The following is a 12,476-nucleotide window of genomic DNA, read 5'->3' on the forward strand; positions in this document are numbered from 1 at the left end:
AAATTGCTTTACATGAGCACAATATGTTAGAAAAAAAGAAAATGAAATTCTGTACAGCGTTTTTATCTTGGGCTTGTCACCCCTGCAAATTGCACGTTTCTGAGCGAGAGGAGTTGGACTGATATTATTTGCACCTCCCACCCTCCCTCGTGGATTTATTCCAGGGAAGGTAGCATTAAATGTGGTCAAAGATTGTTCAGGGGATGAATTGCATCAGATTTCCCCCCTCCAGGAGCCCTAGCCAGCATTCCTCTATTCTGGGGTAGTACTGGATGGCTGTGAATCCCTGGCAGGGAGGTGATATGGAAGCTTTCTGAAAGGCCCATCCTCAAATGGGCTTTCTGCTGCCTGGGGCCCTGGATTATGGATGTCAGAAGCTACAATGTTGGGGGTATTAGAATCCACTGTTGTTAGAATCCAGAGTTAAGATTCTCCCCATTGTACTGGGGCCATTTGCAAAATTTGGATCAAGATCCTGGTTCAGATTCTGGATACCCTGCAAATTCAGGATTATTTGATTCTGGGATTTTGGTGTGAGTTTCTCTGTATCAACGGTGGTAGGAAAAACTGGTTCTGAATAAAATGAAAGACATTTAAGCCTTCACTTTAGGAATGAACTCAAGAGGAATCTTTTCTTGGAATTTTCAGTTGTCTGAAAAAATGTAATACCTCCCTGGTTATCTGGGTTTCTTGGGGACCTGCTGTGGAAATTGGCTACTATCATAGAATTTCTGCCTAATTGGTACAAGGGAGTACTGGGGAGTCTCATGGCAGCCTGAATATGAAAGATTTATAGCCCTATTTCCAGGTTTTTTATGTGTTGGGAGAAGTTTAGATAAACTCCTGAATTTCTGGATGCTTAACATAAATTTTAGAAAGCCCGATTCTCCATTACCTTGCAACTTATGCAGACTCTGTGTAAAGTGAGTGCACTGATTTGGTAGAGTTTTACACCCACTTCCTAGTCACTTTGCACACATGTAAATGGCAACACCAGATGCAAGGCAGTGGAGAAGCAGCCTCAAAATCTTCTGAGGTTCATCTATCTTTTATCCTTAAATGTAGCATAAAATTAGGGAAAATATAGTATTAGAGATGGTCTTAAAATTTCCATTCTGCAAGAAATTCCGACATTCCATTCAGACCATTTATTTTATGTTGGAATTTAAAAAAAAAATCTGTTTTTGTTTCTATTCAGTTGAAACTTTTCAGTTTGAATTTGACTTTTTAATATTTTTTTACTTTATAAATTGGAAATTGCTATTATAATTGATAAGGTGGTTGGGCAATTGGTTTTGTGGTTTATATAAAAAGTATAAAAATATATAAAATAAGAAATAGAACTTATTTGCATATATTTTATTATAATATAAACATAAAATAAACTACTTTTCATTTTGAAAGTTATTAATTAAATATTGAAATAAAAAATGGATCATCCCATGTTGAAGCATTTTTTCTAAACAAAATTTTGTCAAAATTGACATGTTTCTATGGAACAATTAGAGTTTAAATAATTGTCATTTTCTTATTGGGGAAAAAAAATCGCTTGGAAAATCCCTGCCCAGATCTAATAGTTACGTTTACTTAGGTTCTTAGCTGCTATGATAATGAGTGCAGCATGCAGATCTGATTCATAGATTCTAGGACTGGAAGGGACCTCGAGAGGTCATCGAGTCCAGACCCCTGCCCGCATGGCAGGACCAAATAGTGTCTAGACCATCCCTGATAGACATTTATCTAACCTACTCTTAAATATCTTCGGAGATGGAGATTCCACAACCTCCCTAGGCAATTTATTCCAGTGTTTAACTACCCTGACAGTTAGGAACTTTTTCCTAATGTCCAACCTAGACCTCCCTTGCTGCAGTTTAAGCCCATTGCTTCTTGTTCTATCCTTAGAGGCTAAGGTGAACAAGTTTTCTCCCTCCTCCTTATGACACCCTTTTAGATACCTGAAAACTGCTATCATGTCCCCTCTCAGTCTTCTCTTTTCCAAACTAAACAAACCCAATTCTTTCAGCCTTCCTTCATAGGTCATGTTCTCAAGACCTTGAATCATTCTTGTTGCTCTTCTCTGGACCCTCTCCAATTTCTCCACATCTTTCTTGAAATGCAGTGCCCAGAACTGGACACAATACTCCAGCTGAGGCCTAACCAGAGCAGAGTAGAGCGGAAGAATGACTTCTCGTGTCTTGCTCACAACACACCTGTTAATATATCCTAGAATCACGTTTGCTTTTTTTGCAACAGCATCACACTGTTGACTCATATTTAGCTTGTGGTCCACTATAACCCCTAGACCCCTTTCTGCTGTACTCCTTCCTAGACAGTCTCTTCCCATTCTGTATGTGTGAAACTGATTTTTCCTTCCTAAGTGGAGCACTTTGCATTTGTCTTTATTAAACTTCATCCTGTTTACCTCAGACCATTTCTCCAATTTGTCCAGATCATTTTGAATTATGACCCTGTCCTCCAAAGCAGTTGCAATCCCTCCCAGTTTGGTATCATCCGCAAACTTAATAACCGTACTCTCTATGCCAATATCTAAGTCGTTAATGAAGATATTGAACAGAGCCGGTCCCAAAACAGACCCCTGCGGAACCCCACTTGTTATGCCTTTCCAGCAGGATTGGGAACCATTAATAACAACTCTCTGAGTACGGTTATCCAATCAGTTATGCACCCACCTTATAGTAGCCCCATCTAAATTGTATTTGCCTAGTTTATCGATAAGAATATCATGCGAGACCGTGTCAAATGCCTTACTAAAGTCTAGCTATACCACATCCACAGCTTCTCCCTTATCCACAAGACTCATTATCCTATCAAAGAAAGCTATCAGATTGGTTTGACACGATTTGCTCTTTACAAATCCATGCTGGCTATTCCCTATCACCTTACCACCTTCCAAGTGTTTGCAGATGATTTCCTTATTTACTTGCTCCATTATCTTCCCTGGCACAGAAGTTAAACTAACTGGTCTGTAGTTTCCTGGGTTGTTTTTATTTCCCTTTTTATAGATGGGCACTATATTTGCCCTTTTCCAGTCTTCTGGAATCTCTCCCGTCTCCCATGATTTTCCAAAGATAATAGCTAAAGGCTCAGATACCTCCTCTATTAGCTCCTTGAGTATTCTAGGATGCATTTCATCAGGCCCTGGTGAGTTGCAGGCATCTAACTTTTCTAAGTGATTTTTAACTTGTTCTTTTTTTATTTTATCTGCTAAACCTACCCCCTTCCCATTAGCATTCACTATGTTAGGCATTCCTTCAGACTTCTCGGTGAAGACCGAAACGTAGAAGCATCTCTGCCATTTCCAAGTTTCCTGTTACTGTTTCTCCCTCTTCACTGAGCAGTGGGCCAACTCTGTCTTTGGTCTTCCTCTTGCTTCTAATGTATTGATAAAAAGTCTTCTTGTTTCCCTTTATTCCTGTAGCTAGTTTGAGCTCATTTTGTGCCTTTGCCTTTCTAATCTTGCCCCTGCATTCCTGTGTTGTTTGCCTATATTCATCCTTTGTAATTTGTCCTAGTTTCCATTTTTTATATGACTCCTTTTTATTTTTTAGATCATGCAAGATCTTGTGGTTAAGCCAAGGCGGTCTTTTGCCACATTTTCTATCTTTCCTAACCAGCGGAATAGCTTGCTTTTGGGCCCTTAATAGTGTCCCTTTGAAAAACTGCCAACTCTCCTCAGTTGTTTTTCCCCAGTTGATCCATAGCCTAATCAGTGGACAGACTCCCATTGGCTTCAATGGGCTTTGGCTCAGGTCCTTTCTTAGATATTTCCCAAAACTCTTGTGTAAACATACTCTGTAAATGTGGTAAAGGGACTTTGACAAGGTTGGCAGGTGCATAATAATAATAAAAAACCCACCTACTCTCAGAAGTGCCAAAGTTTGTGGATGGGTTGTCTACTTCGGCCTGAGATTTAAACGTAACTGCAGCTCTTGGGTTGGGTGAACTGATTATTTCACTATAATGCCAAGGGATGTGGCAGAATAAAGTGAAGGTGTGTGTGGGTGTGGAGGGATTTTAAATGGACATGGTCTACTTTGTTTAGGACTAAAATTTGTGTTTTGGAAAGAATGTTTTATAAAGTACTGGAATAGAAAAGTTTACTATGATTTATTATTTCAGTAAAAATATTTATGGGCATCACCAGAAGGAGCTGCCACAGATAATCTGACAAGTTCTGTTTAATAGAACATGTAGTAACTAGTTCTTGGAGAAATCTGTGATGTCAGCTGTGGTGCAGTTTTCTTTGGCAGTTCTTCCATAACTCTTTGACAGGAATAATTTCTTGCTACACAATATATCCATAGCAGCAAACTAAAGCATTACAATTATAGATTCCTTTTGTAGTGCTAGGCTGACAACATCGTTGTAATTATTTTAAAATCAGTAAGAGCATGATTCAAACCCCACTGAAGTCAGTGAAAAGAATTCTGATGACTTCAGTGGACTTTGGATCAGGCCCTATGTGAATGCTAGTAGGGCGCCAATCTTGCAAGTATTGTTGGTCAATGGGACTTGGGCTCCTATATCACTGAAGCACTTTTGGGAATCCCACCCTAAGACTCTTACCTCCCTCCTTTGTAATGTGATGCTTACATTGGCTGTATCATATTGTAAAGCCATGTTAATTTCTGTCCTTGTATCACTGCCTAGGTCTCTTTCAGCATCACCGCTTTCTAGGTTTCTCTTCTCCCTGGGGTATAAGTTTTGTATTATTTTATTAATGGTAGAATCTTCACAGTGCTAAAACAACAAAAAAAGTGCAGCCCAATCTTTTTGCCAAACTTAAATTATTCTCATAGTTCAGTTGTAATTTCTGAAATGGCAGCTCCAGCATAACTACTATCGTGCAAGGCCTCACGTAACTTCTTTTCAGCCAGTATGTGTCTGCCTTTTGGTTACGCCTTTGTTTCCTGTTATGTAGCCAATTTTCAGTTGATTGAGATGTAATTTCCTTCTATCCACCACATTTTCGAGCCACTTGCAGCACCTGTAATAATATATTATGTTGACAGGTTTCAGTGGTAGCTGTGTTCGTCTGTATCAGCAAAAAAAATGAGGAGTCCTTGTGGCATCTTGGAGACTAACAAATTTATTTGAGCATAAGCTTTCATGGGCTAGAACCTACTTCATCAGATGTATGAACGTCCCATGAAAGCTTATGCCCAAATAAATTTGTTAGTCTCTAAGGTGCCACAAGGACTCCTCGTAATATATTATGTGGAAGTTTCTCAAATGATTTCTGAAAATCCCAGGAAATGCTGTTCACATTATTCCCCTTACATATACCCTGCTCTTCTACATACACTCCATGGTACACCGTTGTTGATGTAAAATACTGAATCATAGCAGGTCAAATCCTTAAGGGTCTTGAAAAAAGAGCCAGGCTCTTTATCTATGGTACTTATAAGACTTCCATTACCGCACTGTCTGAGCATCTCACAATATCCATTTGACATAGGGAAGTACTGCTAGCCCTATTTTACAGATGAGAGGCTGAGAAAGGGAGAGACTAACTAGTACAAGGACACACAGGGAGTCTGTAGCAGAGTTTCATGACAAACCCAGGCCAAGATTTTAAAAAGTGAGTGATTTTTTTTGGAGTGTCTGACCATTTGGGGGTTTCACTTAAGACACCTTAAAAGGGTCCTGATCTTAAGAAACTGCTGTGTACCCTCTACAATAAAGTCAGCCATTTTTAAGGGGTCTCAAGTGGAGCAAACAAAGATAGAGACACCCAAAATCATGAGTCATTTTTGAATATCTTCAGCCAAGATTTCTCAAAAAGTTTACTGAGGCTCCCATATCTTCCAGCAAAACACAAGGTCAGTTTTTAAGCAACCTTAGGTTGATATGTGGTCTTGGACAAGCCAAAAATAGTTAATGGTTTTGGATGAGTTTCACTTGGAATTTTTGGGGAAAGTATCTCAAAGCAAATCTCAAAAAGGGGACAGACCCAGAAGAAAGTGAAAATAGGAAGGAAAAAAGTCCTGTGAACAAAACTTACCAACTTTCTCACAAGGGATTTGTTGAAGAATATAAAAACAGTGGATGAAATTGAACCGCGATGTAACCCCGCAAACTAACGTTAGGAATGAATTTGGCCTGTTGTGTTTAGAAACAATGTACCAATACTATTTATAGGACTATGCTATATAGTACTAGAACGCTACATCTTAGTACATCCCAGAGTTACAGCAGTAATATCATGCACACAATACAGAAAACAGCCCTAATAATGAACTAGTAAAAACAGGTTGACATGCTTGTATTACTGTACACAGTGCAGGGTAGAGAGGAAAACATCAGAAAGTAACACCCCTATGCATAGACTACCAGAAAACCCTACAAAGTTGCCAGTATCTGCAGGATGGTACACATTGTGTGTAACTGCAGGGGTTCTATTAGCAGTATCCTTCTGAGAAGCTTTGGTTCCACAGAAAGCATAGACAACTGGAAAAAAGCCTCAAAATCTCACTATTGTTTCCAAAAGGGCCTGGGGACATACCAGGAAATTACACACATGTTAGTTGAACTTAATTTAAAAAAGCAAGCCATTTGAGCAGCTTGACTAATGATGGCCAACCAGGTTTCAGGAAAAGGAGCTCATGTTTGATTAGCCAGCTGGAATCTTGGAGAGGATTTCTGCCACCATATATTCCTACTACATTAAGCAACAGCAAATTGGCTATGTGATATTTATGGTAGGAAAATATTTGGTCTGTCAATCCTGCAAACTTCCTTTTCATGACAAAGTGAAGCTCCTGGCTTTTTAGAAAATTCTTCACAAAATATAAGTTTATTCACCAGTAGGCTTTTTAACATTCAATTTTATTTTCACCTTTAACACTCTCCCAAAAACTCTTTCAGAAGGTTATAAAACAGGTATCAATCTTCGCAGTTATTCCTGTCCCTTGGCAGACAGCTTTTAAAAATTGTTGACCCATAGGGTTTTTCAAATTAATAAGGTTTGCACATCATGTGGTAGCTCTTTCAAAGAGTAAGGATGTACAGGTATTTAACCCTCTTTTAGGGATTTGGATTCAATGAAGAAGATTTTCCAGGACCACAAAGAGAAAAGCACAAGATGCAATGGTTCATCTGAAAGAAGAATTTTTGAGATGAGACCCATAGGTTCTTGGTAGGTGAAAAAATACAGTCTGATATTCATTGTATGGATGATGGATTTATTGCCAGTACGCATCAATATAGAGGACCAACATTTAATTCCATAAGGGAATATATCAGAGAGTACTAATTTGTACTTAAGAAAGCCGAAACAAAAAAACCCCACCCAGTGAAGAGATTCAAGGATGCTGTTGCAGAGATGGGAGTGAAATAATTCCTTTGTGAATGTGACTGTTCTGTTTGTTTTACGGCACCGTCTTATATCTGGGTTTCTGCTGGGGACAGCTGTCATTTTATTTTTTATTTGGGGGAAGCCTGTTACACAGAGGCACACTAACCTCTCCATGAGGGAGAGCACACTTTTGTTCATTGTTGTTTTCCTTTAGTGAAGAATGAGTTACTTAGACTGAAAGTATATGTAGGATTACCATATGTCCGGGTTTTCCTGGAAATGACCTCTTTTTTGGTAGTCTGCTCAACGTCCGGGTGGATTTTTGAAATAAAAGTAAAAGACTTTGGGTTTTGCAGAGCAAACATTACAGCTCAGAAAGAGCACTGATTAGTCCACTTCCTGATTTGGTTCCTCCCCTGCATCTGTAGTTGATTGGTGCATTCCCCTGCAGCCCTGATTCCCAGCTCTTGGAGGAGGTCCTGCAGGGAGGCTGACTGATGGCTGGTGCTGGGTCCTGGGTTTGCACTAGCTGCCCTGCCACCATAACAGGGAACGACACTGACCCCTACCTCCAGTTAGCACCCCATCCAGCTTCCTCCTCTCTCCCATTCCCCACCCCCAGTGTCCTCTTTTTGGGAACCTGAAATATGGTAACCCTAAGTATATGGGTTGCCCTGTGTGTGTGGAAAACATATTAATTTTTTGGGTTTTATTTATTAAAGACTAACACACATTATATTTAAACAAACCTATTTTGTCACCATAGTTCACCTGCTGGTCATTTAAAGAAAAAAAAAAAAAAAAAAAAAAAACCAAGCCAGAGCATGCTGTTGCCTGAAACCGCATAGTTAAAACCTTTAATAATAATGCTTTCAATTGCTTTTTTTTTAATTCCCATAATTGCCAGATGCTCTGCTGCACATCAAAGGAATGTTGGTGTTAAAAGGAATGGTGAGTGCTATACACTTCATTTCATAGAATCATAGAAGGGACCTCGAGAGGTCATCTAGTCCAGTCCCCTGCACTCATGGCGGGACTAAGTATTATCTAAACCATCCCTGACAGGTGTTTGTCTAACCTGTGCTTAAAAATCTCCAATGATGGAGATTCCGCAACCTCCCTAGGCAATTTATTCCAGTGCTTAACCACCCTGACACTTAGGAAGTTTTTCCTAATGTCTAAACCGCCCTTGCTGCAATTTAAGCCCATTGCTTCTTGTCCTATTCTCAGAGGTTAAGGCAAACAATTTTTCTCCCTCCTTTTTGTAACAACCTTTTATGTACTTGAGAACTGTTATGTCCCCTATCAGTCGTCTCTTCCCTCAGGTCATGTTTTCTAGAACTTTAATAATTTTTATTGATCTTCTCTTGACTTTTTCCAATTTGCCCACATCTTTCCTGAAATGTGGCGCCCAGAACTGGACACAATACTCCAGCTGAGGCCTAATTAGCGCAGAGTAGAGCAGAAGAATTACTTCTTGTGTCTTGCCTATTGCAGTCCTGCTAATACATCCCAGAACGATGTTTGCTTTTTTTGAAACAGTGTTACACTGTTGACTCGTATTTAGCTTGTGATTGACTGGGACCCCCCAGATCCCTTTCCACAGTACTCCATCCTAGGCAGTCATTTCCCATTTTGTATGTGTGCAATTTATTGTTCCTTCCTAAGTGGAGTACTTTGTATTTGTCCTTATTAAATTTCGTCATATTTACTTCAGACCATTTCTCCAGTTTGTCCAGATCATTTTGAATTTTAATCCTATCCTTCAAAGCACTTGCAACCCCTCCCAGCTTGGTATTGTCCGCAAACGTTATAAGTGTACTTTCTATGCCATTATCTAAACCAGGGGTAGGCAACCTTTCAGAAGTGGTGTGCCGAGTCTCATTTATTCACTCTAATTTAAGGTTTCGTGTGCCGGTATTACATTTTAACATTTTTAGAAGGTCTCTTTCTATAAGTCTATATTATATAACTAAACTATTGTATGTAAAGTAAACAAGGTTTTCAAAATGTTTAAGAAGCGTCATTTAAAATTAAATTAAAATGCTGATCTTACGCTGCCAGCCTGGGGTTCTGTTCACCATGGGATGGGGCTGTGGGGGTGCAGGACAGAAGGCTGGGTGTGTATTGGGGTGTGGGGGGTTCAGGGCAGAGGGATGGGGCTGTGGGAGTGCAGGGCAGAAGGCTGAGTGTGTGTGGGGTTCAGGGCAGAGGAATGGGGCTGTGGGGGTGCAGGGCAGAAGGCTGGGTGTGTGTGTGGGGGGGTCAGGGCAGGGGCTGGAAGGGATATGCCCTGTTCCACCCCCTTCCCCCAGGCTCCATCCCTACCTCTCTCTGCCTCCTCTACGGAGCTGTGTGCACGCTGCTGCTCTTCCCCCTCCCCCTCGCTAGGGCCATCAGCTGATTGGCCAGGGACGGAGAGGAGGTGGGGCAGGAAAACACCACGCTGAGGGAAGAAGTGGGGGAGAGGGGAAGCTTGGCTGCTGCAGAACCAAGCTTCTGCCTCCTGCCCCCGCAGGGGAGAGCAGTGGGTGGCAGGGGCTGAGGGCCGGGATTGTGTCGGGGAGCTGCGTGCCACTCAAAATCGGCTCGCGTGCCGTGTTTGGCATGCGTGCCGTAGATTGCCGACCCCTGATCTAAACCATGGATGAAGATATTGAACAGAACTTGATATGCCCTTCCAGCTCGACGGTGAACCACTGATAACTACTCTCTAGGAATGGTTTTCCAACCAGCAATGCACCTACCTTATAGGAGCTCCATCTAGGTTGTAGTTCCCTAATTTGTTTATGAGAAGGTCATGTGAGACAGTATCAAAAGGCTTACTAACATCAAGACCTCTTCCACCCCATCCACAAGACTTGTTATCCTGTCAGAGAAAGCTATTAGGTTGGTTTGACATGATTTATTCTTGACAAATCCATGCTGTTACTTATCAATTTATTATTTTCTAGGTGTTTGCAAATTGATTGCTTCATTATTTGGAATCAATTATTTGCTCCTCTTTGATTCCCATCCACAGTACAAATGACAGCCTAAATTCTATGATTCTATGTCTACATTGTGCACATACTCAAGTGCTGGCCCATGTACATACTCATACGTGCTCCCTGTACCAAATGCCTACATTCTGCTGTGCTGGAAATGGGTATAACATTGTGTACACATACATACCTGCTTCTACACTGCCACTGTGGTTATTTGACATTAGTGTTACTATTTCAGGGGCAGTATTCCAGGGTTCTGTGCGGACAGGGGGATATTCTAGGAACTGCTTTGCTGTGTGTCCCCAGCCTCCCACATTTGCTGATGGCAGTTTCTGATCACTGTTCCCTCTCTGTTATTCCCTGCGAAACTGGGTGAAAGACATGGAACAATGGGATGATGATCTGGTTACCTCCAAATCTGGTTCTGTTCCTACTCCTGCTCCTTATTGTGGGACAAATGGCAATGCAATGAAGTAGGTGATTGGTCAGATGTTGGATGGAATTTAGGCAGAACTGTTGATACATTGAAGATGGTTGAACATGAGGATCAATGGCAATTCATTCAGCTCATATGGTGCAGATATGGTGAATGCCAGCATTGCCACATTATGCTCTTGGGTGGATTGGCACTTCAGATGCAGAAGAACCAGCATAGTGTGGTGGGATCACATCTTTTTGGAAACCTGGGCTGACCAGTAGTGGCTTCAGAACTTCTGAATGAGAAAACAGACCTTCATGGAGCTGTATGAAAAGTTTGCACCAAACCTTCAGCACCAGAACACTCGATTCAGGGAATCCATACTAGTGCAGAAGCAAATTGCTGTTGCCCAGTGAAGGTTGGCAACACCAGACAGCCATCAGTCTGCTACAATAATAACAGACACAAGCCTGAGTAATCCATTGGCCAAAATTTATTCACATAAAATATTTGGCAAACCATTGCCAAAGGAAAATAAATTAATAAAACTTAGTCAGTTCATAGACAATTATTGAACAGAAAAAAACTGCTAAATTTGCTGAACGAATTGTGAATTCATTTCTAGTCCTGGACAGATTTTCAGTTTGGATTACTACTGTACCTTCTGCCCAATTTTTTCCCCCTCCTTCATTTTCATTTAGATATAATCCTTTTCATTTTCTGCTTAATTGTTGGGTAGGATTGCAGCTTGATTCACCATATTCATTGCAACGGTGACTAAGTAAGTTGTTCAGAAAGTGATCCCTGTATAATTTGTAGATCAGTTTGTATAGGCCCTTGGGGTCTTTGGTTGAAAGGCAGTGTGCAAAATCTCAGTTGTTAGCAATCTTCTTCACCATGCTGCCCTGTCCCTGCACTCCTTTCATGTCTAGCATGACAGCCAACCATTGCCCAGTAGAAGAGTTCTTTAATGTGTTAATACACTGCCCACCTACAAGAATTGTGTGGCATGGCGCATAATGTGTAGGCATATGCTTATAACTGTAGAATCCTTTTCCTCTGATGCCCTGGGTTTGCTACAGTAGGGTAACCACTGTTTGGTTCTACTGTAGATTTAACTTTGGGGACTAGATAGAACTTGTATGGTTTTTATTTGTTTTTATTGTCTTTTGTGCCTGATGCTTTGGTGCGTCCATTGGCATCAATGAATGGCTCTGCTGGGAAAACCCAACCCCTAAGGGGAATGGATGAATGTTTTCCCATTCTATTGAAAAAAGTGGACTTCAGCTGCCATTTTTAACAATTGAGAATTACTGGAATTAATTTGATGCATCTGTTCCTGAATTACTTCCTGTAGTTCCTCACTAGATTTCTAAACAACTGTTGATTCAGGGCTGTTTGTTCCAATCCATCTTGCATTCCCATAAACTATGGTATTTTAAAGCAGTTTACTTGGGAGGGATTCATAAAGGGACTTAAGTATTTGTGACACTGAGTGTCACGTTGCCAATTTTTAGGCACCTAGAAAAAAATCACAGGAACCACACTGTGATCCACAAAGCTTGTGTTAGGGGCCTAGGCTCATGTACAATGAATGGGGGGGAGGGCAGAGACAGGCATTTTAGAAAGAAATTCACAAACGCCAACACACAAGGTGGGTCCATTGAAGCTAGCCATTAGGAGAAGCCGACAAGAGGGGTGTGTGCTAAATCCCACCCCTCCCACAGAGATAGGTGCCTAAGTCTGGGCTGCA

This window comes from Malaclemys terrapin, chromosome 1, assembly GCF_027887155.1.
Source record: "Malaclemys terrapin pileata isolate rMalTer1 chromosome 1, rMalTer1.hap1, whole genome shotgun sequence".
Classification (NCBI taxonomy): Eukaryota; Metazoa; Chordata; order Testudines; family Emydidae; genus Malaclemys; species Malaclemys terrapin.